At 42.0% G+C, this 27,827-nt stretch overlaps 1 long non-coding RNA gene across 2 annotated transcripts; it reads right to left on the bottom strand.

Annotated features, from left to right (window-relative positions):
- Window positions 1-379: 379 nt before the first annotated feature.
- LOC129624180 (uncharacterized) lies at window positions 380-27,570 on the bottom strand. 2 transcript variants are annotated; one of them, XR_008700798.1, is made up of 4 exons: window positions 27,398-27,570; window positions 20,399-20,520; window positions 19,515-19,752; window positions 380-1,483 (listed from the first exon to the last, which is right to left on the bottom strand). It is a non-coding gene; the product is annotated as an uncharacterized LOC129624180 (long non-coding RNA). The 2 variants fall into 2 exon arrangements; XR_008700799.1 differs by lacking the exon at window positions 20,399-20,520.
- Window positions 27,571-27,827: the final 257 nt, after the last annotated feature.

Genomic DNA, 27,827 nt, shown 5'->3' with positions numbered 1-27,827 from the left:
GGGCTACAGTCCATGGGGTAACAAAGAGCTGGACACAATACAGCAACTAAGCACATTTTTACGTATAAATCCTATTGGAAGTTGTTTGAGGACACAGACCATGCATTTAAGTCCTGTTGTATCCTCTATACCGCCTAGCATGAAGTAGTGCTGAATTAATTTTGGTTGATGGATTTTTATTTATGAATCTGGAGAAAAGTTGCAGAATTAGAAGAAATGAATAGGTTTTTTTTTAAAAAATGTGCAGGTTGTTGAACATGCAGCAAGAAATAGAAACTTTGTTTTACAATTGTTAGAAAAAAATTATAGTGTTTTCAATTAAATTTATTACAAAAAATTCAACTGGTTCCTACATTTTCTCTGTAGGTCCAGGGGCAGTAGACTCTGGGAAAAATTAAAATGAACACTTCTGGGTTAAAAAACATGAATTGCCTAAAGCAGGTAAATGAAATACTGTCTGAGAAATCCTTTGCATAGAACATTGCACATAAATGCTTCATATATGTTAACTACAACTCTTATTACTACTGGTATTATTATCATCATCTTTAATTTCTAGTATTCTAGCAAGATTTCACTGAGGAGTCCATGTGGTTATGGACTAGAGACTTCCAACCTTTCTTGGTCTGTGGCAGTATTTTTTTCACTGTGCCCCTGGGCCAAAGAAACATCTGATTGTTCTATTTATTAACTAGGTCCTAACAACTTAGTGTTTAGGTTTTCACAAATTTGTAGCTGACTGAAAAGTTACTAAAAAAAGTTTGAAAGAAAAAACAATATTTTTATTTCATTCTTGAATAACCCTAATCATTTATTAACGAAATGTGAGTGCCTATTGGGCACTACCTACAGTTCTCAAAGCTTGCAATAAGATGGAAAGCAGTACTCTGGTTTCCTGCTCCATGACTTTTGTGTGGCACTTGCTTTTCTTCTTAGCAACTGCTAAAAGTCTAACTTTGCAAAGATATATAATATCATTGAAAGGAATGGAGTGTGAGTCTAATATTGGAATTGAATTATCTTGAATTAATAGTTTGCACAGTGTCTGACAAATGTTAAATATGCCTGTGTTTCCACTGGAAATATGAAATATCCCATGGAAGCCCCTGTGTTCACTGCAATCTCCCAAGGTGACTCATCGTTCAATTTGGGAGCCATGGCACTAAAGCAAGAGTTGAGGTAGGTTAGCCAACATTGCCTGTCCCCATAGTTTTTTTTTTTTTTTTCCTTCTGGTGTGTCAGCTGTATCAGGCTTGTTCTGAGGTTCAAGGACATTTATAGTTGCAGAGACAAGGTCAGGACATGTCCATCCCCGAAACTGAGGACTTTAAAAACAAACTTCTAAGAAGTGGGTGAACTTTATGGTCCTTAGAATTTCAGCTGCTTGTGGGTCAAAGGGAGAAAAATGCGTTGGATCAAAGAGGACGCTGATGTTCACAGGAAGAACTTGATAGTGACCAGTTGCCTTTCAAAACGATGATTTCTGAAAACAAATGCAAAGAGGAAGAAACAATGAGTCTTTTTCCTATAATCTGTCTTCGATAAGACCACACACGTCTTTTGCAGCTCATCCCCATGGTTCTTCTAGGCTGGCTGTGAGATCACCATGCTTCCCTTCCATTTCCTGTTGTGTCCACCATAACTTGACCCTTCACTTATAAGAGAGGGTGAGTATTCTTAGACCTTGTCTCTACCTTCTTGTAGCCAAGTGGTGTGCCTGACAGAGAGAAGAATCCTCCAGACCTGAAGTTCCAGAGGGGGCTGGCAGGCTCCCCTGTTGGGTTACCTGAAAGAATTTCCCATCCATTACTCCTGCCCATCTTCTGAGTGAGGAATCAAGCTGGACTGGGGTTTAATAAGAACTGGATGGAAGGACATCTATGTACTTGGTTCTACTTCTCTTTCTTTTCCATAGCACCTGCCACCTTTCACTGTAATATATAATCTGCTTGATATTTATTGTTTATTGTCCATTTCCTCCACTAGGATGTAAGCACCCACAGGCAGGGAGCTTTTCCAGTTTTGTTCATCAGTATAGTCCAAGTGCCTATCACAGTACTTGACATGGGACTGATGATAAATATCCATTAGATAAATGAATAAAATATGAGAGGCCTGAAATGTGAGTAGGAAATTGTGCTTGAGACACAACCAGCAAAGTTGGAGTGGCACTTCCTGGGGGCCTTCCAAGGGTCATTAGTGAAAACCAGGGTTGAGTCAAGACCCATGACTGAGGGTGAAACTTTGTACCACCCAACAGTGTCATGTCCGACTCTTTGAGACCCCATGGGCTGTAGCCTGCCAGGCTCCTCTGTCCATGGGATTTCTCAGGAGAATACTGGCGTGGGTTGCCAGTTCCTCCTCCAGGGGATCTTCCTGGCTCAGGAATCGAACCTGCATCTCCTGCATTGGCAGTCGGATTCTCTATGGACTGAGTCACCAGGGAATCCCCAACATCTTTTAACTGATGCCAGATCTTCATACTCTATGGAGGTCCTCAACTTTGCTAACAATTTGTGACCAACTTGAGACCAATATGTCCCCAGAGCTAACTTGCTGCTCATTACTTGGGACCACTTTATCTGGATGTCCCTGTGGCTCCAGGACATCTTAGACCATGCGTTCACAGCTGTCCCTCTTGTTCAAACCTTGGAGACCATTTGCCCAGGTTTTTCTGGCCAGCAGAGGGTCCTTGGTGGTTCTATAGGAACCTGTGTCCAGAAATATCCTTCCAAATCATAACTTCATCTAAATTGTATGTTTCAATGAAAACACCAGGTTCTGGAAAATGAGTTATTCATCTCTTCCCTCATCAAATACCACTCATAACAAGTGCTTCTCAGGAGTTCCCATAGTCTTGGGGGTTTCAGAGAGGGTCCGAGCTGCATGAGAAGTCACTTAATTGTGTTTGACTCTGAGCCATGCTATGGACTGCAGCCTGCCAGGCTCCTCTGTCCATGGGATTCCCCAGGCAAGAATACTGGAGTGGGTTGCCATGCCCTCCACCAGGGGATCTTCCTGACGCAGGGATTGAACCCACATTTCTTATGTCTCCCTGCGTTGGCAGGTCAATTTTTTTTACCACTAGCACCACTTAGGAAGCCCTCCAAGGGGGTGGAGACAATTTATTAAATATTTACATAGTAATTACTATGTGTTGTGTACAGCACTATGAAATACATGCCATGACTATCCCAGCCTTATTTTACAGAGGAGAAAAGTCACCTGCGCAGTAAAGGAAACTTTCTGGAGCCACACGGCTACTCACTGGTGGAGCCCATCTACCCCAAGCAGGCTGGCTTCAGAGTCCATTTTCTTTGCCCCTAGTGCATGCTGGCTCTAAGTGTAACAGAGAAAAAAATCATACAGTAAATTAGAAGGTGTCAAGTGTTTAAAAAAAAAAAGAAGGAAAAGTAGGACGCGGTACGGGGGACCAGGCAACCTTACAATGAGTTGGCAGGACAGGCCTCCTTGACACAGTGCCCTTTGAGCTGACATTTGCAGAGGTGAGGCGGTGTGTCATGGGCTGCCGGAGGAGCCTGTTCCAAGCTGAAGATGCAAACTCCAGAGAGAACTCTGGAAGGCCTTCCCGTGGGAGGGACTTCTGTGCTCTGGCCTCCAGTTTGTCAGTGAATCCCACCCCTTGTTTCTTCATAGTTTTTCTCAGCTCTGTCCTGTTCTCTCCGTTGCTGTTTCTGTTGTTGAGTCGCTCAGTTGTGTCCAAGTCTTTGTGACCCCGTGGACTGTAGCCCGCCAGGCTCCTCTGTCCATGGGATTTTTTAGGCAAGAATACTGGAGTGGGTTGCCTCCTCCATGGGATCTTCCTGACCAGGGATCGTAGCACCCCCTGTTCTCTCCTTACTAATGGCATAATCCATTATTCAATTCAGTTCAGTCTACTGGCTTCTGTCTCTCGACTTCCAACCCAGGACTCCCCCTTGCTGCCTTCCCTCTGTCAACCATCAGAAGGGGGACGGATCTTTCTTTTGGCTTCTAAATGTCTCCCTGTTTCCCTTTTCACTAAATTTAGGCTGATTCATCAAATCATCATCTCATGCAGATAATCCATTGAGATCTCACTGTATATTCTCGATCATTAAAATTTCAAACTTATATAAAGTGTCCTGAATTTTCTTTGAAGGCCATGTGGCATGTTTTGTAATAAAAATTTTATCTTTGTTCAAAAAAATAATTTGTCCAAAGAGAAAGCATCTGGCTTTGTTTTATCTGCTACAGGAAAGGGATCATGCCATGGAGAGATTTTTTTTTTTTCTTTTTACCAGAAATGGGCAATTATTTAGCTTTCCCTCTGAATCAGAGAGAAAAACAGGTTCACCTTAGCAACAGGATTCTGATGCCGATGTCATCACCTCGCATCATTCTGGTCTCATGTCACTGTGTTCTGTCTCTAAAATCTTAAACCTTTAAATCCCAACGCTTTATAGATCTCTGCATTGAAAAGGCTTCACGAGAAAGGAAGAAATCACCATAGTTAAATATTCACTGAGTCATAATCCTGAACTCTCTTAAGCCGGTCTCTTTTCTACAGCCAAAGAAAATGAGAACGGTTCCTTTTCGACTCACTCCAATTTTTGCCACAGCTTTGCCTGCCTCCTTGTATCTCTCCACCTGAGCTGAAGCCCACGCGCTCCCTCTCTGTGCCCCCAGCCCATCGGATGGCCAGCCTATCCAACAAGCCCGATCCTTACAAATGTAATTATTTTATTTTGCAAAGCAGCCCAGTCCTGAGGCGATTATCGTGAGATTACAATCGTGGAGCCTAGGGCTGAAAGATATCTTACTCTGCATCTAGATCCTAGCCCCTTATTTGAAGGCGAGGAAACAGAAATACAATGCGTGGCTTTTATTAAAGCAGAAGAAATTTTAACCCTCTAGAAGTTCGTACTTCCTCAAAATTTCAGTGAGGATTATCACAGGGGGTCAGACTATACACTGGATATAGTATAGTCTATCAATGGACATGGGTTTAGGTGGACTCCGGGAGTTGGTGATGGACAGGGAGGCCTGGCGTGCTGAGGTTCACTGGGTCTCAAAGAGTCAGACACGACTGAGCGACTGAACTGAGCTGAATACTATAGACTACTTGGACCCGAATTCCCTCCCCAGGCCCTTCCCCATGATCTTCTCAATACACAGAAATTCCAGACACCTAGCTGGCTGAATTACAACAGCCAGAAATCCTTCTTGTACCAGAAACTGGTCTGAAACTCCTCCACTTAGAAGTTTAAATACTGACTGTGGTCTCAAAATAAATAACTTTTCAAAATTCACAGTTGTGTGGGAGGGTTAAGTTATGTTTATTTATAGTAATACACATTTGTATATATAGACAGGAGAAATTTGCTATCAATGAATAGAAAACTATCCACATACATATGACACTTTGGCTAACCTAGGCTCTCAGCTTTCAAACCCACAAGCTCTGCTACAAACACAAAGACTTCCTTCATAAGCTCTCATCACACATTAACTGTCGTGTTCCAAAAGTAATTTCAAAAGTTCTCCATTTGCTGGATTCCTGACTAAGAAGCACAGATGATATTTTTAATCTATTTTAATCTTAAAGTTATTTTTAACATAATTAAGCACTTATAACTTTGCTTTATATATACTTGGAGTTACATAATATTGCTGAGCTAATAATTTGCACCACACTTTAAAAAACTCTGCATTCTCAAGATTTCATGTTTAAGTATAATGAAGAAATTGCCTTTTGGTTGGAAATCAACATTTCCCTTTGAAAGACTTCCTTAATATTGAAAACAGCAAAACAAAAAATTTCCAACCTTCTAGAAATGTAAGCTTCACCAAATGGGCAATTAGAATGTGTTTTTCATACTGAATCAACTAATAAGTACTCGTTGCCCTAATTAAACTAACTGACACCCCAATATGAATTTTATCATTGTTCTCAGGAGGAAAAATGGGATAATTTATCTTTATGTCTTCAATAGTGGAAAGATTATTATTAAGCACTTGTATACTCTCTTTTGAAAAGTGCTTTGCAATAACATCTCTTCATACTTGTACTCAATCTGGGAGGCCACTTTCTTTACGTTCATTTTACAAGTAGAGAAACTGAGGCACCAGAGGATGAAGGCTTCACCCTGAGTCTCTAAAGAACCTAGGTGGCTGGTGAAACCAGATTTTTGTGTAAAATTTAGGCCCTTCAGTGGCACAAATACTGTAGACATAGTCTAATCCTCAAACTTGAGCAAAGATTCAGACTCAATTGCCATGTTTTAGCAGAGAGGTGGCAAGTGAAATTTTGGTGAGTTCTCTTGTTCATGAAGAGGAAAATAAAGGGGAAAAGGATTGTTTTGGAAACATGGAAATACAGAGAACTTCCTAGATGTTCTAAAGAAAACACAGAGGTTTAATTTTAAAATGCATAATTAAATCATTTTTTTATGGTATTCTGAATTCATATCTTACATGTTTTTAGCTGCTTGGGTGGCCTGTTTGATTTTACTGCCCCCCGACTTTAAAAACTCTGCTTAGTGGACAAACCAGATACAGCCTGACAAATCAAACAAGTATTTTGTAAGCACACATTTTCAGTTAGTTTACTTAGTCCCTGAGGTAAATGTCCAGGACCACTGTATATGACCAGAGAGGTTATGCATGGCAAATTTTCAGGGTGTTATTCAAGTGACTGCATTCTGCAGTCACCATTCATAAAACACATGCTCCTCTGGAGTTAGGCAGTACGCAACCTGCTCAACTGTACGTCCAGTTACATCTGGACGTATGTGTCCAGTTAACATCTTTAGATTAAGATTGGAGTGGTAGATGCCAGTGGGGCTGGTCACAGATTTGGCACTTTTAGATAATCTTTGTGTTTCTCCTCTGACTTTTTTCTAGTCTTCTGTAAATGCTTTCAGTATTTTTTCATATCTTTCTCAAACCCCTGACCCATATACATCTACAACTGAGACTTCTCTCCACTGCTCCTAATAGCCTAAGGACTAGTAACTAGGGTTTCTGTATCCCAGGAGACTGATAAAATAAATCCATGAATCAGCTTTTACTTCTAGAGTTCTAGGAACAGTCTAGTTCTGTTGTACAATCTGGGCCAGGCTGCAGCTTCCTCAAAACGTTCGAGTTCCGGCTTTACAAAGGAATCAGTGGTATGGAGCTGGTCTCACTACTTCACTCCCTAAGTCACAGAAAACAACCCCAAGCATTGAGTTCTACATTTATTTGTTGGTGCCATCAGAGCCCAAAACTTTCCCCAATTTTTTTCCTGCTAAGTACTGGTCTTGCATGATGATCTGGAGGCATTTAAAAAGTGATTTTTAGATTTGTTTAAATCTTTAGATTTGTTTGGGAAACACTGCATGCTGTGTTGTCCACTTGGAGACTCACACAGTGTGTTAGCATATTAAAGGCTCTGAGAAGTCCTGCAAGAAATAAATTTGTTTAATTTTGTTTATGTCTGAGCTTATTTATTTTTCATAGTGCCTATCAATGTCACGAATGCACTTTGGGAAACATTAGTCTACAGAATAACAAGCTCTACAAACAGTGCTTCTCTATATGATTTAAAACTTTCTCACCCTTACTAGTTAGCTAGTTTTTAGCATCCATGATAGTGTGCACAGCACAACCTTGACCATTTACAGGTTCTCCCAAGCACTTCATGGGTTTTCACTGTAGAATGAGTTGAGCGTCACAACCCTACATACAACAAAGAGAAGGAGGAACTGGGGGTCCTAGAGACACAGAGCTGAATAGAGAGAAAGCAACCACAGATAGGTGACCAGGGGAACTCAGGAAAGGTAGCCCTGTTACCTGGTCCTGTTTTATTAAATCCGTCTTGGGTGGTGAGTTGCTCAGTCGTGTCCAATTCTTTGAGACCCTTTGGACTGTAGCCCACCAGGCTCCTCTGTCCATGGGATTTTTCAGGCAAGAATACTGGAGTGGGTTGCCATTTCCTCCTCCAGGGGATCTTCCCAAGCCAGGGATCAAACTTGTGTCTCCTGTGACTCCCATATTGCAGGCGGATTCTTGACCCACCGAGCCATCCAGGACGCCCAAATCCATCTTACATTTGGGGAAATCGAGGCTTGGAGAAAAGAAATGTTTGCTTTAGCTGACACTATTCATTCAGTGAACAGCTTTAACCTGAACCCACATGGCTGACTTCATATCCCCTGCTCTTGCACTTCGTTACATTTGGCATAATCTTCCACTCTTGCTAATATCGCCACTACGGAAAAGTCATCACGATACAGTGAGTGCAGGCTCCAGCCAGCCCTCAAATCCAGCTCCTTTCTGCCCATTGATTAGCATGTGACTTTGCCTGGGGTCCCTTCTGCCTCCGATTCCTCATCTCTTCAACAGGGACTAGTAATCCGCGCAGGCCGGTTGATAGGATGAAGGGACTGGGTGTTCAGAAAATACTTTGAATGCTTCTCATTACTATTCAAGTAAATGATAGTTGCTACCAGTTTTTATTATTATTCTTCATAGCTTAATTCTCACATTTTACAGGTTTCACAGCCAAGGCTATGTCAGGAACTGTCAGGAACTACTGGGATCAAATGTAAAATTGAGTCCTTCTCTCTTTCCTCTCTCCTGAAGCTGAAGGGGTACTACGGGACCTTAATATGTGAAAAATCACATACTTGGCAAGTAGACTGAATGATACCCACCCACTGTGTGGTGAAGAGTGAGAGCACTGAGTGTGGAACTAGAAAACAGAAAACATCCAAGTGGCTGGTGCTCCGAGGCTCAGAATTGTGTGACTCACAATTCAGACATGAGGGTGAGTTTTGCTGGGTCAAACGCTTTCTTGCTGACTCATGGCTGTGGATGTAGCTGAGCGAGACAAGGGGGTGCTGAGAGCTTAAGCGCGTCTCTGACTACTCATTGGCTTTTGTATTGATTGATCTAATAGCTTTGATCTATAATCTCGAAAATAACTCATGGTTTTTGTTTTTTTCCATAATGGTGGGAATACTTTCCTGAGGGGACTGAGCATTTTATATGATTTAAAAACAAAGGAAAATACATGTGAACTATTTCCAGTATTCCCAATATTTCTCCTTTTGTGTCATCTTTTGTCTTAACAAGGTTGATTACATTCTGGATTAAAATTTAACATCGGCAGGGCATTTAATACATCAGTATATTTTGATGACACCCTACTGCAGCAGAGAGATGAATTTCACATTCTATTCGGGTCAGCTATGTAAATCAGCCACATTAATGAGCTTTATTAAATCATCTTAGTAAAAGCTCCACTGTCTTAACTGTTTACCTAAATCTGTGTCCAACAAAAAACAGCTGTCACCTTCTGACAAATCTTATTCTGAGAGAGAGTTTTCTTCTTACGAGGGGGAAATTGATATCAATTGTAATCCATCCTAAATGTCCTATGTAGAATCTTTTAAGAGGATGCTCTGTTATAAAATGCAAGACTCGTAGATTTCAACTTACTGTTAAGGAAGAACATTGATGAAGGGAAGAGTTCAAGAGGAACACTGTGCTTCTGACATTTCACTTTATATGCCGAGCATTACTTTACAGAAATCACTGAACGGCTGTAAGACAATTGTGTGGACTTGGGGTGTCCACATCTAACAAGTGTGGGGGACAAGTGGAAGTGAGTTGAGCTGCAAACCCCTTCCTACTCTTTTAGAAAAAAAATTTCCTAAATAAATTGATACAATATTTTAAAACTGCTAAATAATTTTTTAAATGTTGAACATTCTTAAGAAAGTATAGCTTTCTTTTCTTCCTTTAACAGTACATTCAAATAGTTAATGCAAATAAATGCTTTTGTAATAAATAAACTCTATGTGTTCAAAGAAACAAAGCTAAGAATTCCTCTTGTCAGTAATACTTTGTTAGCAGTTTGAGTTGCCTCTATATACTTAAGATTAAAAAATGGTCTTCTTCTTTTGAAAAAAAAAATTTTTTTTTCGCCATGTCCCTTGGCTTGTGGGACTTTAGTTCCCCTACCAAGGATTGAACCTGCGCCCTTGGCAGTGAACGAGTGGAGTCCTACTCACCGGACTGCCAGAGAATTCTCCAAATTGTCTTCTTTTGAATGTATTTTGTATAGCCTTTTTTTTTTTTTAGATTTTTTTTTTTCTTGGATGTGGATCATTTTTAAAGTCTTTATTGAATTTGCTATATTACTTTTTTTTTTATATTTTGGTTTTATAGCCACAAGGCATGTGGAGGCTTAGCTCCCCGACCACAGGTTTAACTAGCACCCCCTGCATTGGAAGGTGAAGTCTTAACCACTGGACCACCTGGGAAGTTCCTGAATATATGTTAAAAAATATTCTAAGTGGATATTTTATTATTCCAGAGAAGTCTTTTTCTAAGACATTTACTAACCGGTCAAGGCATTAAATCCAAGCATGGATTTTAAAACTCTCTCTGGTTAAGCTCTGGAACCTTGTAACACTCTGCAGCCCCCACCCCACATGTGGAAAACTAGGATTTACTGAACTGAGAAGATGAGCTCATGTTCCGGGCTGTAGGAGATGGTGATACAGTGACTTGGCAGTTCTCTTAGGAAGGGGACACACATCCCTGCTCTGACTGTCGGGTAAATCAATCCTCAGGCTGAGACTCGGGAGACTGACCCTAGGTAGGCAGAAGAGGGACATGAACTCTGCCAGTTAAAAATGAGAGAGCGACACATCTGGTGATGACAAGCTTTACAGTTCTCTCAGGACTTCTTTCCCTGGTTCATTTATTCATTATCATTCATTCAATTAAACAGTGTTTACTTAGGGATTTCCCTGGTGGTCCACTGGTTAAGATCCCATGCTCGCACTGTAAGGGGCCCGGGTTCAATCCCTGGTCAGGGAACTAAATCCCACGTGCCACAACTAAGGGCCCAACGCAGCCACAAAGATCCCTTGTGCTGCACCTAAGACCTGGCAGAGTCAAATAAAAAAACAAAAACAATGTTTATTTAACACTAACTTTGGGCCAGGTAACCTGCCTGCCAATGCAAAAGACATGAGAGACACAGGTTTGATCCCTGGGTCGGGAAGATCCCTCAGAGAAGGAAATGGCAACCCACTCCAGTATTCTTGCCTGGAGAATCCCGTGGACAGAGGAGCCTGGTGGGCTACAGTCCCTAGAGCCACAAAGAGTCAGACATGACTGAAGCGACTTAGCACACAGGCACGTGTCGGCTAGTGCTCTAGGCATTGGCAGTCCATAAAAGACGAAAACAGTCACAAATACAGGCCTTCATGGGCTGGGGAGAGCAGCAGCATTTCTAAGTAAGTAAGTAAATTACATAATGTGTTAAAAGATGATAAATGCTGGGTAGAATAGTAAAACAGAGAAAAGAGATAATGAATGCAGATTCAGGTGGTGGTTTATTGTATTAATTGGTTGTCAGGTGAGGCCACCCCAAGAAGGTTGTTATCTGATCAAACATTAAGGAATCAAGCCATAGCAATACCTAAGACATCAGCTTTTGAGGTGGAGGAAAAACGAGGACAAAGAGCTTGAAGTAGGGGGATCTTATGTGGAGCACACTGGGGTGGTGATGAAAGAGGTCGAGGAGAGGTTGGACCAGTTACAATGTGTGGGTGAGGGTGGCAGCCAGATGTGCCCTGGACAGACGCTCTGGATATAGACTCATATGATAGTCTATAGACTTTGGCTTGTATGATAGAATTATTGAACTGTTTTGCACTTAACAATGTATATGTGAATTAATAAGGACCTCTACCTTAGCAATGTGAAACACCAGTTTTTTGTTTCTACATCCATACACTTAGCAGTGTTTAAAATGGGTACTGGCTAAATACTGCTGACCACCCACCCCCTCATGTTCAGAAGAGCCTGGTGGGCTATGGTCCATGGGGTCGCACAGAGTCGAACACGACTTAGGGACAGAACAACAACCACCCCCCCACCCACTTACCAAAGTCTCTGCAAAGCAATGGGTCTCTTGACCTTTTTATTGAACGTGGTCTATGTTAGGAATGAATTGTTATTCCATGAAAAAAGACAAGAAAAACTGTTGGTGGAAGAACTAAGGAATAAAGACAAACACAGAAGCAGAAGAGAAGCCAAAGGGAGTCAACACCAAACAATTCCTTTGGCAGTGAACGAATGAATGAAATCTGATGCCTGCAACAGACCACACATCCAGTCCCAGGCCAGAGCCACCCGTGCTGCCCACGTCTCAGCCGAGTGTAAGACATAAGACTGCTCTGATTTTGGTAAAGATTCATCTTTATAATCAAGAGCATTTCTCCTCTTTTCCTTTCTGCAGTCAGCAATCGAGCTTTACTTCTTTGCTGCATGTGTTATAAAAACTTCAGTGAGTACTCCTTCTATCTCAAAACCTAGGATCATAGTATTCACATATTTTATGCATTTCGTATTTCTTTTTTAAGTGTTAGAGTAGATGTGGAGGAACAGAAAGCCCTGAGATAAGGCAGCTTTTCAAATAATGACAATCACGGCAATAATATATGAGGTAAAATTTGAGTGATTACAAATGTGCTGGGGTTGTTTTAAGGATTCTGCATGTATTATCTCATTTAATTTTTATAGCCCTATGAGGAAGCTACTTTACATGCATTCTATAACTGGAGAGGCAGTAAGTGGCAATCTGGAACTGAAAACTTCCTCATTTTGATTCCAGAACCTATGGTTATCATCCCAATGCTCCAGTGACAGTATTTTTTTTTCTATGTTAACTTTTTGTTATGGAAAAATTCAAACATGAACAGAAGTGGAAGGGATAGCATAAAGAGCTCTTATGCATGCATCACCCAGTTTTGATAATTATCAATAAGGCTGGTCTTGTTTCATCTATTTTCCTCCCAATATTGATTAATTTTGAATCAAATCCAAGACATCCAGATCATTTCATCTATAAACATCTCAGTATATATTTCTAAAACATAACTTTTAAAAACAATAACCACAATACCATTATCACAGCTTAAAAGTATTACTAATAATTCACTAGAAATGACAAATATCCAGTCTCAAGCTGTAGTTTAACTACAAAGGCCATAATTTTTTAGGTAGGACATGATTTGGTACAGATGAAGAAATAAATCTACCAACTCATAATTGTATCACTTGTATTCCAGCATTGACCCTTAAATTGTGTTTGATCAAATGAGACTATTTTACATGCAAGTTGCTGAGGCCATGTATTTCTCCAAATGGCATAGTAGAAAGCAATAGGATTTAGGAAATCTAGTTTTCAAGTTTTGGCTCCTATGTTTAAGTTTACTGCTTGTATTCTTGGGCTTTAGTTTCCTATACATAAAACAAGGAACTTGGACTATCATTGGTTTATCATTCAGAATTCCCAAATTCTAGAACTTTCTGAAGGTTATTTTACACACACACACACACACATATACATATATCCCAAAGGGGTTTTATTTTGTAAATAAGATTCCCTTAGTGGACTGTCTTTCTAAACTTGAAAAGTGGAATCATTGGTGTTAAAAAGGAACAAGATGTAAATGATTTCCAATAGCCTCTTCCTCTACCACTCAGTGTATTTATCTATCTAGCCATTCACCAGTCCATTTATCCATCCACCAATACACATGCCTACCTATATATCTAGGAAGACATACGTCTAAAAGTAGTTTTTTACTAATACGTGAAATGAAGCTATTATTTTTCACAGAATCCAAAACACAGTCAAGCAAGTGAACTATAACATTATAAGTATGCTTGCTTTGTTATGTAATATGGAGAAAAAAGGGAAAAAATTGCAACCTCAGATGAGAATCAGACAGGAGGGCTTATGTGTTTCTAAAGAGAAGATGGTCTTTGAAGTTTCACTTTTCTTCTTATGGGCAGATGACTCTGACCCTCACTCCCCCCTGCCCCCCTCCCCAGCCTTGTTTTACCAAGAAGAAAGTGATAGATCATTAAAATCTCATCACTTAAGGGCTTCAAGGAAGAAGTGGCTTTCAAAGAACTCCGCCCCCACCCCCCCCCCCACCCTCCGCTTCTTAGGTTATTAGCTTAATGAGCAAGAGAGAGGAAATAATCTCAGAAAGAAGAGAGTCTGAGGTCAAAAGTGAGGACAGAGGGTAGGATGGATGAAGAATAATGAACCTCCATAAACAAATTTAGAGTTTAAAGGAAAAAAGGAAGGGCATCCAGTACTGCAGGACGTTGGGCAGAAGTTGGGTAGCCGAGGTTCTCAAAAGAACCATTTAGCACCCCCTTCCTAATGCATCTGGAACTTGTCTCCAGAACAGAGGGCAGAGCAAAGCGCTTGCTTAGTGTGCAGTGATTCAATATGTCTACTTAAAAGTGTTTTAGTTGCTCAGTTGTGGCTGACTCTTTGGGACCCCATGGACTGTAGCTCACCAGGCTCCTCCGTCCAAGGAATTCTCCAGTCAAGAATAATGGAGTGGGTTGCCATTAGTTTAAAATCCTACACAACTGCTTCATTCATCTTTAAGTGTTATCTGTAGGTGCTAGGATATTAAATAAGACACTCAAATATAAGTCATATTTGAGAGATTAAGTTACTTGCACATTTTCAAGAGATGTGATCAAAATTTATTTAAAACTGTTTACAGTCAAAATCATAAAAAGTATAATCCAAGAGGATTTTTTTTTTTTTGGCTGTCCAATGTCTATTAATGTTCTACACAGAAAGATAACGTGTAAAATGCAAATATTATGAGTAGAAATTCTTAACAACCGTGGTGCATTGACTTGGTTCAGCCAGATCTGTGTTTCTCTGGATTCCTTTCCTTGTACGGTTCTGGGTTAGCGCTGGTCACAAGAGACATTTGCTGGGAGGAGAGGAAGGGCAGTCGCAGCCATATTTGGGGCACTCGGAAGGTCAGAGCTAGGCTCCAGGGCCCACAGCCCACGTGTGTGCACATCACCCTTGACCCCGTAGCGGGTGGGGCTGGTGTGACGCAGCATCCTACCTCACCCCACCTCCACCTCTCGCGAGATTGCTCCTTCGGCTTTTCCGAGGTTCAGAGCAGGTGTGTGCATCTCTGTGCGGAGTCCCCAGCTTCTCCCCACCTCGGCGGCGTTGGGGCTGCCGGTGGGGAGACACAGGTGTGGGCCCTATTTGATCTTGAAGGCTACGGTTGATTTTGTGGGGCTCCAGTTCATCAGTGTCGCCTCCCTGCTCTCAACCACACCCAGCTTGCTTCCTCACTTGTCGACCTGGCAGACCCAACGGCTCCATCTCTAGATCCTAAGATGGGGTGCACAGCCAACAAGAGACTGCACCACCAGCTCCCACAGGTGCAGACAGGTCTAACCCCTGTAACAAAACCCATGCATAGCAGTTCTGCTTCTTGATCAAATCTTGACTGGTACACTAACTCAATGAGGTACGAAAACCATTCAAAGACTGAAATTCTTTCTGTGCTTACTAGAAAAATTATCCTCCAGAATGCATATCAGTTCAGTTCAGTCACTCAGTCATGTCGGATTCTTTCCAACCCCACTGATTGCTACATGCCAGGCCTCCCTGTCCATCACCAACTCCAGGAGTTTAGGCAAACTCATGTCCATTGAGTTGGTGATGCCATCCAACCATCTCATCCTCTGTCATCCCCTTCTCCTCCTGCCCTCAATCTTTCCCAGCATCAGGGTCTTTTCAAATGAGTCAGCTCTTCGCATCAGGTGGCCAAAGTATTGGAGTTTCAGCTTCAGCATCAGTCCTTTCAATGAATATTGAGGACTGATTTCCTTTAGGATGGCAGGTTTGATCTCCTTGCAGTCCAAGGGACTCTCAAGAGTCTTCTCCAACACCACAATTCAAAAGCATCAATTCTTCCGCGCTCAGCTTTCTTTATAGGCCAACTCTCACATCACATCCATACATGACTACTGGGAAAACCATAGCCTTGACTAGAGGGACCTTTGTTGGCAAAGTAATGTCTCTGCTTTTTAATATGCTGTCTAGTTTAGTCATAACTTTTCTTCCAAGGAGTAAGCGTCTTTTAATTTCATGGCTGCAGTCACCATTTGCAGTGATTTTGGAGCCCCAAAAAATAAAGTCTGCTGCTGTTTCCAGAATGCACATAAAGTCTCCTAAACTGGCCAATTCATTTATAAGCAATGAATATTGCTTATAAAATTATAATGTATTTCTTGATTAATTAATTAATTAATTCTATTAATTAATATTCTGTGCATTAAGACTAAAAGGTCAAAACTGAAATAATTCTAATTAATTGATGTAATTTATTATGATTATAATAAATTTTAATTAAATTATAATTTATAACTTATATATTTTATATTTATAGTTATAATATTACTTATAATTCTAACAGTTCTAGATTGCCAGCCTTCTGATTAAAGCAAACTTTCCTTTCTACCAAAAAAAAACCTAAATAATTCTAAATAACGAATAATTATAATTATTATGTAATAATTACTTGCTAAAATAACCAAATTAATTTAATAATTCTAGATAAATTATATACTTCAATCAGACATTAAATAATTCTAATAAAAATTGAACGCTTCATTAAATGTTGAACAATTATTTGGCCAATACAGAACTTGTGTGCAAACTCAGTTTCATACGACTCTTTGGGACCCCATGGACTATAACCCTCCAGGCTCTTCTGTCCACGGAATTTTCCAGGCAAGAATACTGGAGTGGGTTGCTGTTTCCTACTATAGAGGATCTTCCTGACCCAGGGATCTAATCAGAGTCTCTTTCGTCTCCTGCACTGGCAGGCAGATTCTTTACCAGGGTGCCACCTGGAAGCCCATAGTATAAAACTTATAGGAAGATAAATTTATCACTTTATGAAATCCAACAATATAGATTTTCCAGCTTCATTGTGTATTTTCACTTTATCAACTATAAGTAAACTCTCAAAATTAAAGAAACAAAATCAAGGAGAAATTTCCAAAACCACTCATTAAGAGTTTAGCAGACAGTTTCATAAATTTCATTGCTTTGGTTCAGTTCAGTTCAGTTTAGTAGCTCAATCGTGTCTGACTCTTTGCGACCGCATGAACCGCAGCACGCCAGGCCTCCCTGTCCGTCACCAACTCCCGGAGTTTACCCAAACTCATGTCCATTGAGTCGGTGATGCCATCTAACCATCTAATCCTCTGTCATCCCCTTCTCCTCCTGCCCTCAACCCTTCCCAACATCAGGGTCTTTTCAAATGAGTCAACTCTTTACATCAGGTGGCCAAAATATTGGAGTTTCAGCTTCAACATCAGTCCTTCCAATGAACACCCAGGATTGATTTCCTTCAGCAATCTCCAATTTAAAAAAATTTTTTAATTAAAAAAATTTTTTTGGCAGCAACATGTGGCTTGCGGAGTCTTAGTTCCCTAACTAGGAATGGAACCCATACTCTCAGCAGTGAAAGTGTGGCCAATCTCCACTTTTGGATGACATACCGCCAATGCCATTCTGACCTCGAAACCCATATCCAATGTCTGCTAGATATATTCGGTCGAATACTCCATTGAATTCTCTCCCCCAAACTCAATTTTTCAACATTTCCTTACCCTGAGCAAAAAAACTCTTTCTCCAGACTTCCTAATTTCTGTTAACAGCAGAAATTGACATTTGTCATGATTTGTGGCCTCTAAGTGTCCCCTGCACTCTAACCAGTGCGGGGGACACTGGTTCGATTCCTGGTCTGGGAGGATCCCACATGCCAAGGACCAACCATACCCATGTGCTACAACTATGGAGCCCACACACCACAACTGCTGAAGCCCAAGCACCCTAGAGCCTGTGCTCTGCAGCAAGAGAAACCACTGCAATAAGAAGCCTGCACACTCCAACAAAGAGGAGCCCCCACTTGCCACAAGTAGGGAAAGCCCACCTGCATCATGAAGACTCACCACGGCCAAAAGATAAATAAATACATATGTTAAAAACAAACAAACAAAAGAAAGCCCCCACTTTCTATCTATATCTGAGGAATTTCCCATGTGGTTAGTCCCGTCCCAGGAAACTCCCTTGCCCCACTCCTTTGCAGCTCTGGTGAAGGTGTCTGACATACTCCACCCCCTTCAGTTGTAGCCAGTCTTCCACTTAAAGGAGACTGGGGACATAGTAGGTACCAGGTGGAATTCACTTTCTGGCAAGAGTGGTGGTTGGATGCTATGGGCTTCCCAAGACAGCAAGGGGAGAGTTTCTGGTTTCTGTTGCCCAGTTCTGAGGTGAGAATTGTGATGTCTGCTCCCCATAGCAACAGTAGGGGCTTGGTGGTATGATTTGTGCTCCGTTCCTGTTAAATAGTCTCCAAGCCTGATTCTTTGTATATTCTGAAGACTTTATGAGCTAGGTAGGCAGGATTAAACACTTAATCCAATTAGACTAGATTCTCTTACTTGTGATTAAGAATCCTGGCTGATGTAGACACATAACAGGAACACATCAGAATCCTTTTCATTTCTAAGCAGTTGCAAGATCTGAGTCCTTTTGTATCTATCTGCAAAATGCCTTTAGAGTTTGTCTTCTTCTTTCTCTCCCAATGTAACTGCCCAGAGAGGCTCTGAAAATAGCTTAATAGGGTGTCTCCTATATATCAGAACAGTCTAAGCACTTTATATGTTTTAATTCATTGAAGCTTCATGTCGACTCTGTGAAATAGCACCACTTCTGCCTCCATGAAGCAGACAAAGAGACTGAGGTCTCCGAGAGACTAACTTAATAAAATGTTGTAGAGTAGGGGCTGGGAGCCAGGTTTATCTCATTCTAAATTCCATGCTACGGTAAGAACTTGCGCATGAATGTCTCAGTCCTTCCTTTACACTTGACTAGAATGGGTTTATTCAGATCATTTCATCCCATCTGCACTCCATACAGTGTCTTCAATGACTCCTTGGTGCCTTTGAATAAAGTTCACACATATGACTGCCGTCTAAGATCCTCAACTGTCTGGCTACGACCATCTCTTCTTCATCTTTATCTCATGTTGCCCGTGTATGGGCCTCATGTGCAGAAAGAGGAGACTTTCTGCTTTTCACCAGCCACATCTTGTCTTTCCCTGCCGCTTGTAACTGCTTTCCCACATCTCTAGACTGAGAATGTGCTGTGTGTGCTCAGGTGTGTCCTACTCTTTGGGACCCCATGGACTGTAGCCCACCAGACTCCTCTGTCCATGGAATTTTCCAGGCAAGATTACTGGAGTGGGTTACCATTTCCTCCTCCAGGGGATCTTCCTGATCCAGGGATCAACCCCCGTCTCCTACATTGGCAGGAAGATTCTTTACTGCTGAGCCATCAGGGAAACTCCATATCTAGAATGCCTCCTCCAATTTTTGCTTCTCTAAGAGTGATCATGTGTTGAGATATGCTTTTTGTGTCTGCCAAATGTGACCTATATTAACCCCATCAATCTTCACATTAACTCTAGGAAACAAGCCTTATTACTCATTTCCAGTTAAGAAAATGGAGGGTGAGTAGGGTGTAAGTGGCACGGTTAGAGTCTGAACCCAGATGTGTCTGGTAGGAAGCAGGAGCTTTTAACCAAGGTGCCATCAGCTTTCAGTCCTACCTGAATGAGGATCAGAGGTTCCTCAGGCAGGAGCCTTCCTTGGTCTTCCCATCAGAAGTCATCTCTCATCTCTACATGCAGAGCACTTGTCTGATGAATCTTGGATAGCAGTTATATCAAGACATTCTACTTTCAACAATGGCCGTCCATACCCGTGCTTATTCATTCAGTCAACATAAGGCAGGAGATGGATGGGCTGCAGGCTAGACATTTACAACTGGCTCCCTGTTCACACCTGCTGGGGTGAGAAAAAGAGGTGCTTCAGGCCAGATACTCACTCCCAGGCTTGTTTTTACATTTCCTGAGGCAAGAGACAAATGGGCTCCAGGCTACATATTTATGACCATTATCCTGTCTACATTTGGAGATCTGCACTTCAATATAAGAAACAACAACAGAAATAGGGTAGATAACTAGACATTGGGTACTTTATGGTAGGATCAGTGAAGGGCTAAATCCTGCAAAAGATCAAGAGGTCATACATTTCCCATCCTTGGGGCATAAGCAAAAGGCTTCACGGGGTCAAAAAGGCAGTGGGGAAGGGGGGCAGACCATAGTAAGTCTTGCTATTTTCCTCTCATATGCCTTTGCGATGAAATTTGTCTTGACTGAGGGTTATATGCACACTCGGGTGGGGGTCCTGAGACAAACTGGCCAGGGGGTCAAAAGAAGATGATTGGCCAAGAAGAAGTCAAAGACCCTGAGACTACCCCTTATAGAGGATTCAAGCTTCCCAAAGGTACAACTCTAGCAACTCTCTGGCTGAGTTTGCCCCATGTATCTTTCTGCATGTACTTTGCTCTCCTAATACTTTACTTTCCTGTATAGCTTCTATCTTCTTGTCTGATTCCTCCTTACAAGACAGGCAAAGACTAGGAACTTACAGTCTAGTCACTGGCTCCTGTGGTTAAGGTTCCTGGATTCCATCAAAGTGACCAGGGTTCGATTGCCAGTCAGGGAACCAAGGTCTTGCTTCCAGCCGCTGCTTGCCACAAGCTGCTCCTCACTGGTGTGTTCATCCAAAATCAAACACATATCTCTTAAGTACCTATTTGGGGCTAGGCATTGATCTTCATGCTAGGATACAGCATAATAGGTAAACTCCTTGCCCCTGTGGAACTTATATACTAATAGGGAGATATCAAATTGAAGAGTGTATATGTTATAAATGAACTTTCACCCTGCTTACTTGACTTTTATTCAGAGTATATCATGTGAAATGCTGGGCTGAACAAAGCACAAGCTGGAATCAAGATTGCTGGGAAAAATATAAATCATGTCAGATATGCAGATGACACCACCCTTATGGCAGAAAGCAAAGAGGAACTGAAGAGCCTCTTGATAAAAGTGAAAGAAGAGAGTGAAAAAGCTGTCTAAAAAATCAACATTCAGAAAACAAAGATCATGACATCTGGTCCCATCGCTTCATGGCAAATAAGTTGGGGAAATAATGGAAATAGTGACAGACTTTATCTTCTTGGGCTCCAAAATCACTGCAGATGGTGACTGCAGCCTTGAAATTAAAATCTGTGCTTTAAAAGAGCATAACTTTAAGAAAAGCTATGACTAATCTAGGCAGCATATTAAAAAGCAGAGACATTACTTTGCCGACAAAGGTCCATCTAGTAAAAGCTATGGTTTTCCCAGTAGTCACATATGGATGTGAGAGTTGGACTATAAAGAAAGCTGAGTGCCAAAGAATTGATGCTTTTGAACTGTGGTGTTGGAGAAGACTCTTGAAAGTCCCTTGGACTGCATGGAGATCAAACCAGTCAGTCCTCAAGGAAATCAGTCCTGAATATTCATTGGAAGGACTGATGTTAAAGCTGAACCTCCAATACTTTGGCCACCTGATTCCAAGAGCTGACTCATTTGAAAAGACCCTGATGCTGGGAAAGGTTGAAAGCAGAAGGAGAAGGGAATGACAGAGGATGAGATGGTTGGATGGTATCACTGACTTGATGGACATGAGTTTGAGCAAGCTCTGGGAGATGGTGAAGGACAGGGAAGCCTGGCATGCTGCATTCCACGGGGTCACAAAGAGTCAGACATGACTGAGCAACTGAACAATAACAATATTATATGTAAGGAGGTGATTGTTGCTATAGAGAAAAATAAGATCAATAGGAATTGTCAAGCATAGAGGGCTGCTCTTTTCAATAAGATGGGAAAGGAAGGGTTTTCTGACCAAGTGCTGCTTGAAGAAGTGAAGTCAAAGTTGCTAAGTCGTGTCCAACTCTTTGCGGGCCCATGGGCTGTAGCCCGTCGGTCTCCTCTGTTCATGGAATTCTCCAGGCAAGAATCCTGAAGTGGGTTGCCATTTCTTCTCCAGGTGCTGCTTGAGTAGAGACATAAAGAAGTAAGGAAGCCAGCTTCTGGGGTCCTGGAGGACAAGCATTCTAGGAAGGGAGACCAGCAGGGACAAAGGCCTGAAAGGAAGGAGGCCTGGTACGTTGTTTCAGGAACAGCAGGGAGACTGGCAAATCGTGTTGGATCTTCTGCAAGCAATTTGTAAGGTCTTTTGCTTTTACTCTGAGTCCATGGGAAGTGCTGGAGGGTTTTGAGTGGAAGAGTGACTCTTGCATTCAGGGTAGACAGTGGGGGCCAGTGGTAGGAGTAGAGAGGCCCGTTAGGAAGCGTTGGATGCTTACAGTCGGCAAAGACAGCAGCTATGGTAGCACGGCCACCAAGCAGTGGTAGCTTGGATCAGGGTGGAGGGTCTGTGTACGTTTTGAAGGATCTATGTATGTGTGAGGGTCTTTCTGAAGGATTGTTCTGGAATGTGATAGAAAAATAGAAGCCCGGGATGGCTCCAGGGATTTGGGCCCCAGTACCTAGAAGGATGGAGTTGCTATTTACTAAGGAAGAGAAGACCACAGGAGAAACAGGTGAACAAAGGGAATTGAAGGCGTTGGTTAGAGACAAGTTCAATAGGAGGTACTTGTTAGACATTTGAGAGAAGGCGGCTGAACATGGGTTTGAAGTTCAGTGGAGAGGACTGGACAGGAAATCCAATCTTGGGAGTCTTGTTTGTACTAAAATCTTCCTGACAGCAGGATCTCTGTTTAAAATTTGTGTTCAGGATTGAAGTAGGGGTTCAAATCATAACCACAGTGGGAAAAAAACAGATAAAGAAGAAGAATTAAGGATAAAAAATCAGGCAGTGAAAGGGAAAGTGCTGTCGTGTCTGACTCTTTGTGACCCCATGGACTATACATGCTATGGAATACTGGAGTGGGTTGCCTTTCCCTTCTCCAGGGGATCTTCCCAACCCAGGGATCGAACCAGGTCTATCGCATTGCAGGTTCCCCACCTCCTCGAAAAGAAAAAAAAAATCAGGCAAAAGACCCATTAATATTTTTCTCTAGAGGAGCATTACATTACTAAACTCAAAATTAGGGGAATTACGAATACTTCGAATAAAGTAGTAGTTCATTTGTAGATCAAAGAACACAAACATATCATTCATGTGATTTTTATCAAGAGAGTTGAGTATGAGAAAGAAGAGAAAATGAGCACTACGGGCTGGAAAAAACTGACTGCACACACGTATAAATGCCCGAACAAATGAAAAACTATCTGTAGGGCAAATGAAAAGAAAACCAATTGTAGCAATAAACTTTCAAGAGATTAGCAATACTATTTCAGGAAATGAATAAACATAAAGCTGAGCTCGACACACAAACGGAATAAAGGTAGAAACTCAGTAACTTGGGCTTTCCTGATGGCTCAGCTGGTAAAGAATCTGCCCAATACAGGAGACCTGGGTTCAATCCCTGGGTTGGGAAGATCCCCTGGAGAAGGGAAAGGCTTCCCACTCCAGTATTCGGGCCTGGAGACTTCCATGGACTGTGTAGTCCATTGGGTCGCAAAGAGTCGGACATGACTGAGTGGCTTTCACTTCTTTCACTCAATAACTTAGGAATACCAGAAATCATTGTTGTAACCAGGGATGGGAAATAGATAATTTCACTTATTATAACATGAATCTATTGCAGAGATTGTGAATTCATTCATCAGTTTGTTCTGATTTAGTAAAAGTGTAGGGTATAAGGCAGAAGGATTGTGCAAGCAAGGAACAGTCATTTTAAAAATAAAAGTAGACATGTGCTATCAAGACAATTTATCTACAGGAGAAATAAAGTATATATTTGTTACTAAAATAGGAAAAAACCTCTCGCCGAGCTTACAGATAGGAGAGTTAATATGGGAGGTACCTGACCTCCCCTGTTGAGTAGCAGGCTGGATAATCAATGTCTTTTGAGGGTCTGTGACTCTGCTTTTTAATTTGCAGTATCACTGAAAGCAATTTCCTGGCATTCCACAATCTAGCTCCAGGGGCAAAGTAATTGGTGACCCTTGGTCTACGTAAACACTCTGAATAACAAAGATCACAAAAGGGACATTAGAGAGACATTCAATTTAAATTGCATGTTTCTAGGCTGCTGGTTCTCAAAGACAGAGCTTCAGAACCATATGGGGCAAAGGACATCATGGAAATGGGAAAGGTTCAGAAGGAAGTATGTAAGGGGGATTATGGTAATTAGAATTGTGGGATTTAGCTGGTTATTCAGCCTTTGCTCCCCCTCCCCCTTACTCTTCAGTGATCTGGAGTTGATCCTCTGTGGACTGAATCGCTGGGACTCCCAGGAGGAGGTATTTTCCTGTCTTGTTTGAGTTGCATTTCTGGAAGTGACGCCTGCCTTCCGCAGCACCAGCTGCTGTCCTGGGCCCCCTCTGTGGCCCCAGCTTTCCTGGCCTTTCCCCTTCAGCCCTGAAGGTGATAGTGGCTTCCACTGTTAACAACCCCCAGAGGCTCAACTTCTCTTATAGATTGCTTTACCTTGGTGGACAGTCCCTTCTTTAAAATCTTCTGAACCATTTAAATTGGATTCTGTTCCCTTGAATGACACAGGAGTGTTCGGTAATTTCTAAGTGGCAACAAAGTAATTGAAGGGTAGGGACTACACAGTCTTACAATCCCTAACACAGCCTCTATGACACTTCAAATGCAGTGCAATCTTAATATATCTGTTCAAAAGTTGTTGATGAATTATAGGCTCTGTGCAGAGCTGTTTGCATCCTATGGCAATTGGATCCACCTCCCCCTTAAGAAGGTCGTTTCTCAGTCTTGGAGGTTTCCAGTCATGTTCAGAGAGGATGCTGAAGGAACAGAGCTTCAACCTTGCAAGGCACAAAAAGGGGGTTTACATTTGTTATCGCTTAATGGGACTGGTAGAGAATACAGTGAGGGAAAGATTAAGGTCAAAATTATTTGAAAACTGATGTTCTCTAGTCTGCAACAAATGAAACCACTCGTACATATTTGTCTTGCTGGGACTATGGAAGTCCTTGGAGATGATCCTCCACTACCTTTGACTGATGCTGTCGAGTGTAATGAATGTATAAAGTAACATTTGCTGTACCCTTAGAAAAAAAAAAACACACCGCAGATACAAGCCACTCGCGAGTAAAATGGGTCGTTACCAAGCTACATGTTGACTGGCAAGATTGAAAATGTCCAGGATTACCAAGAATTGACCATTAGTTAAAACGTACCAAAAAGCTTTTAAAGTCACTTATCACATCTAATTATCTGATACCAGGTATAATTATGCTATTATATATAATTTTAGTACCATGGCCCATATGGTGTTAATTCACTCTATGTGCCATATTGAATTTCTAGTTTAAAATGATCAAATTCAGTAAGATGTATAAATGAGTACTCTAATGCAGCTATTTTAAGAACCTTCTGAGAGGGCTATTCATTCATTCATTTATTTGACTTTTTTTTTTTTTTTTTCTGAGCACCCACTGTGTGCTATGTAAGGTGCTAGGTTCCAGCAACGCAGTGACAAATACTCTGTCCCTGAGGCACAGACAGTCCAAAGGAGAGCAGGGTTGGAAAGAGACAAATGATTCCTAATAGGGAGCCATGCATGGTGGAGGGAGTGAGCTGGCATCTCTGGGGTGGGCTGGGGGATAGCTGAAATAATAGCGGAGATCATTTCTGAGTTCTCTAGCTGCTCTGTGGCATGTGCGGTCCTCCTGGACCAGGGATTGAACCCATGTCTCCTGCACTGGCAGGTGGACTTTCCACCCCTGAGCCACTGAGGAAGCCCAGTAAAACAATTTTAATGGATAAAATAAGTACAAATTATTGTTAATGCTATAGAGGAAATAAGGTATGTGTTGAGATGTGTGGGCCAGGAGAATGGACTTTGTGTGGGACGTTCCGAGAAGACCTCTCTAAGGAGTTGTTTTGGAAGGAAAGACATGAAAGCTAAGAAAAAAGCAGTCATACACAGAGCTGGGTGAATGTTCCAGGGGGATGAATATGCCAGAAAGATATTCAAGTAATATTATGCCCTGAGGTAGGTGAACAACTAGACCTACTCCAGAAATGAAAAGACCAGTGAGACTGGAGCATAGCAAGAGAGGAGAGTGATCCAAGATGGTGCTGGAGGAGTTAACAGGAGCCAGATCACAGGAGACCAGGAAAGCCAGGGCAAAAGGGTCGGAGGTTCATGGGAGATGCTCTAGGAAGGTGTTTAAAGGCCCTGAGCAGTGAGGATGACCTGACATAGCCCTGGCTGCTAGGTAGAGACTGGGTTGCAGATAGATCGTATTGAAAGCACGAAGACCAAGCATGTGGTGTCTGTCCAGGAAGGAAGTCATGGTGGCTGGGACTGAGAAGATGTGACAAGAAGTAGGTACATTTTGGAGGCAGCTCTGCTCTGCCTTCCGACAACATTGCTGTGCAATGAGGTGGCCAGCATTTAATCACTGATGTCTGCTAGCTTTATGACCTGGACAACCAGGTCCGTGATGAAGCCATTTACTGAAATGTAGAAACACCGGGTGGAGTGGAACAGGACATAAGACATTTACACTTTAGAAATACAGTCTTTATTGCCATTTGGTGGCTTTACTAAGCTTTGCGGGCGGTGTGTGAGATGTGGGGAACGTTAGGGAGACTTCTAGAAGTCTAAAAGATTCTACGTTCTGAGGTTAAGAAGGTTCCAATAACACACTGGGAAAAAGAACTACAGTAGGGATGGAGGCAGCTGAGAGACGAGGAGAGCCAGGTAAAGCGATGGAAGGTGGTGCAGTGCAGAGGAGGATTTGGGACACTGAGAAGGTATGATGATAGCTCATGGAATGGAGAAACAGGTGAGCCTGATAGAATGGCCAGCAAGGAGGTAGAGAGACCCAAGGAGCAGGGAGTGGGCGAGTGCCCGGGCTGGCCAGGAGCCCTTGACACAACCTTCTGAGCGGTACCTACAGATTTAGCAATCATCTCACCAGGGACACTGGCAAGAGTAGCTGAAGAGGGATGGGTGGAGGCAAAAACGAACAGTTGGAGAGGAAATGACAGAGTCGAGTTGAATCCTTCAAGCAGTCTCGTTTGAAAGCAAGGTTGGCTTGGAGTGCTAAAACATGGAGCAAATTGCAGCGTGAATGCACACGCTGAAAGGAATGAGTCAGTGGTCAGGGAGCACATGAAAAGAAGAAGGATTGATTGACAGAGAAAGGCCAAGAAGACAAAGAACTTCTTAATATAGCAACATCCCTCATGGGTAGCACATACCCAGTAATTTCTAGTCACTTTACCTTGATTTTCACATTTAATCCCCACAAGAACCCAAGAGGTAGAAACTATAATTATCTACATTTTACTGATAAAATAGTTGAAATTCAAATATTTTGCCCAGGGTTTCTGAAGCTAAAAATCAGTAACACCAAGATGCAGGCTTCGTTCAGCCACAGGAGCTGCCTCTTAAAACCCTGAGCTGTGCTTTCTTCCCACTCTGTCAGCTCTAAGCCCAGTGGAAACCAAGTCTGTGTGTTCCCATTAGCTCCACATCCATCAAACATACCTTCCAGGGTTCAACCTTTCCACTCTTCCACGTATTGCCCACCACCATCCTAGGCACCCTCGGGGTATAAACCAAAGCTGAGAGAACCAAATCCAGGTGTTTGGGCAACTCTTTCTCCAGGGCTGACTTGTCTAGGGAAGAAGGTATCTATATTAAGAGAACTCATTCATTCTCTCGACAATGGTGCTGCTGCCATTTATTCCCTTCCTGGGCTTCGCTTCCCTTTCAAACTCTTCCTGACGATCTACATCTGGTTCAGCTCTCCACACCAGGTCTCTGCCTGCAATCTTCTCTCAAAGCAGGTCCTTTCCTCTATGTAACTGTCCAGCTAAAAAGCATGCCAGGGTTCTTCAGGCTTAGATGAAAAAAAGGCCCCAGAATCATTACATCAAAATATCCACCAAGTCCCTCTCAATTAAGCTGTATGGGG

Source organism: Bubalus kerabau, chromosome 12 (genome assembly GCF_029407905.1).
Source record: "Bubalus kerabau isolate K-KA32 ecotype Philippines breed swamp buffalo chromosome 12, PCC_UOA_SB_1v2, whole genome shotgun sequence".
In the NCBI taxonomy this organism is placed as follows: domain Eukaryota; kingdom Metazoa; phylum Chordata; class Mammalia; order Artiodactyla; family Bovidae; genus Bubalus; species Bubalus kerabau.
This window is presented reverse-complemented; position numbering and strand designations above follow the sequence as displayed.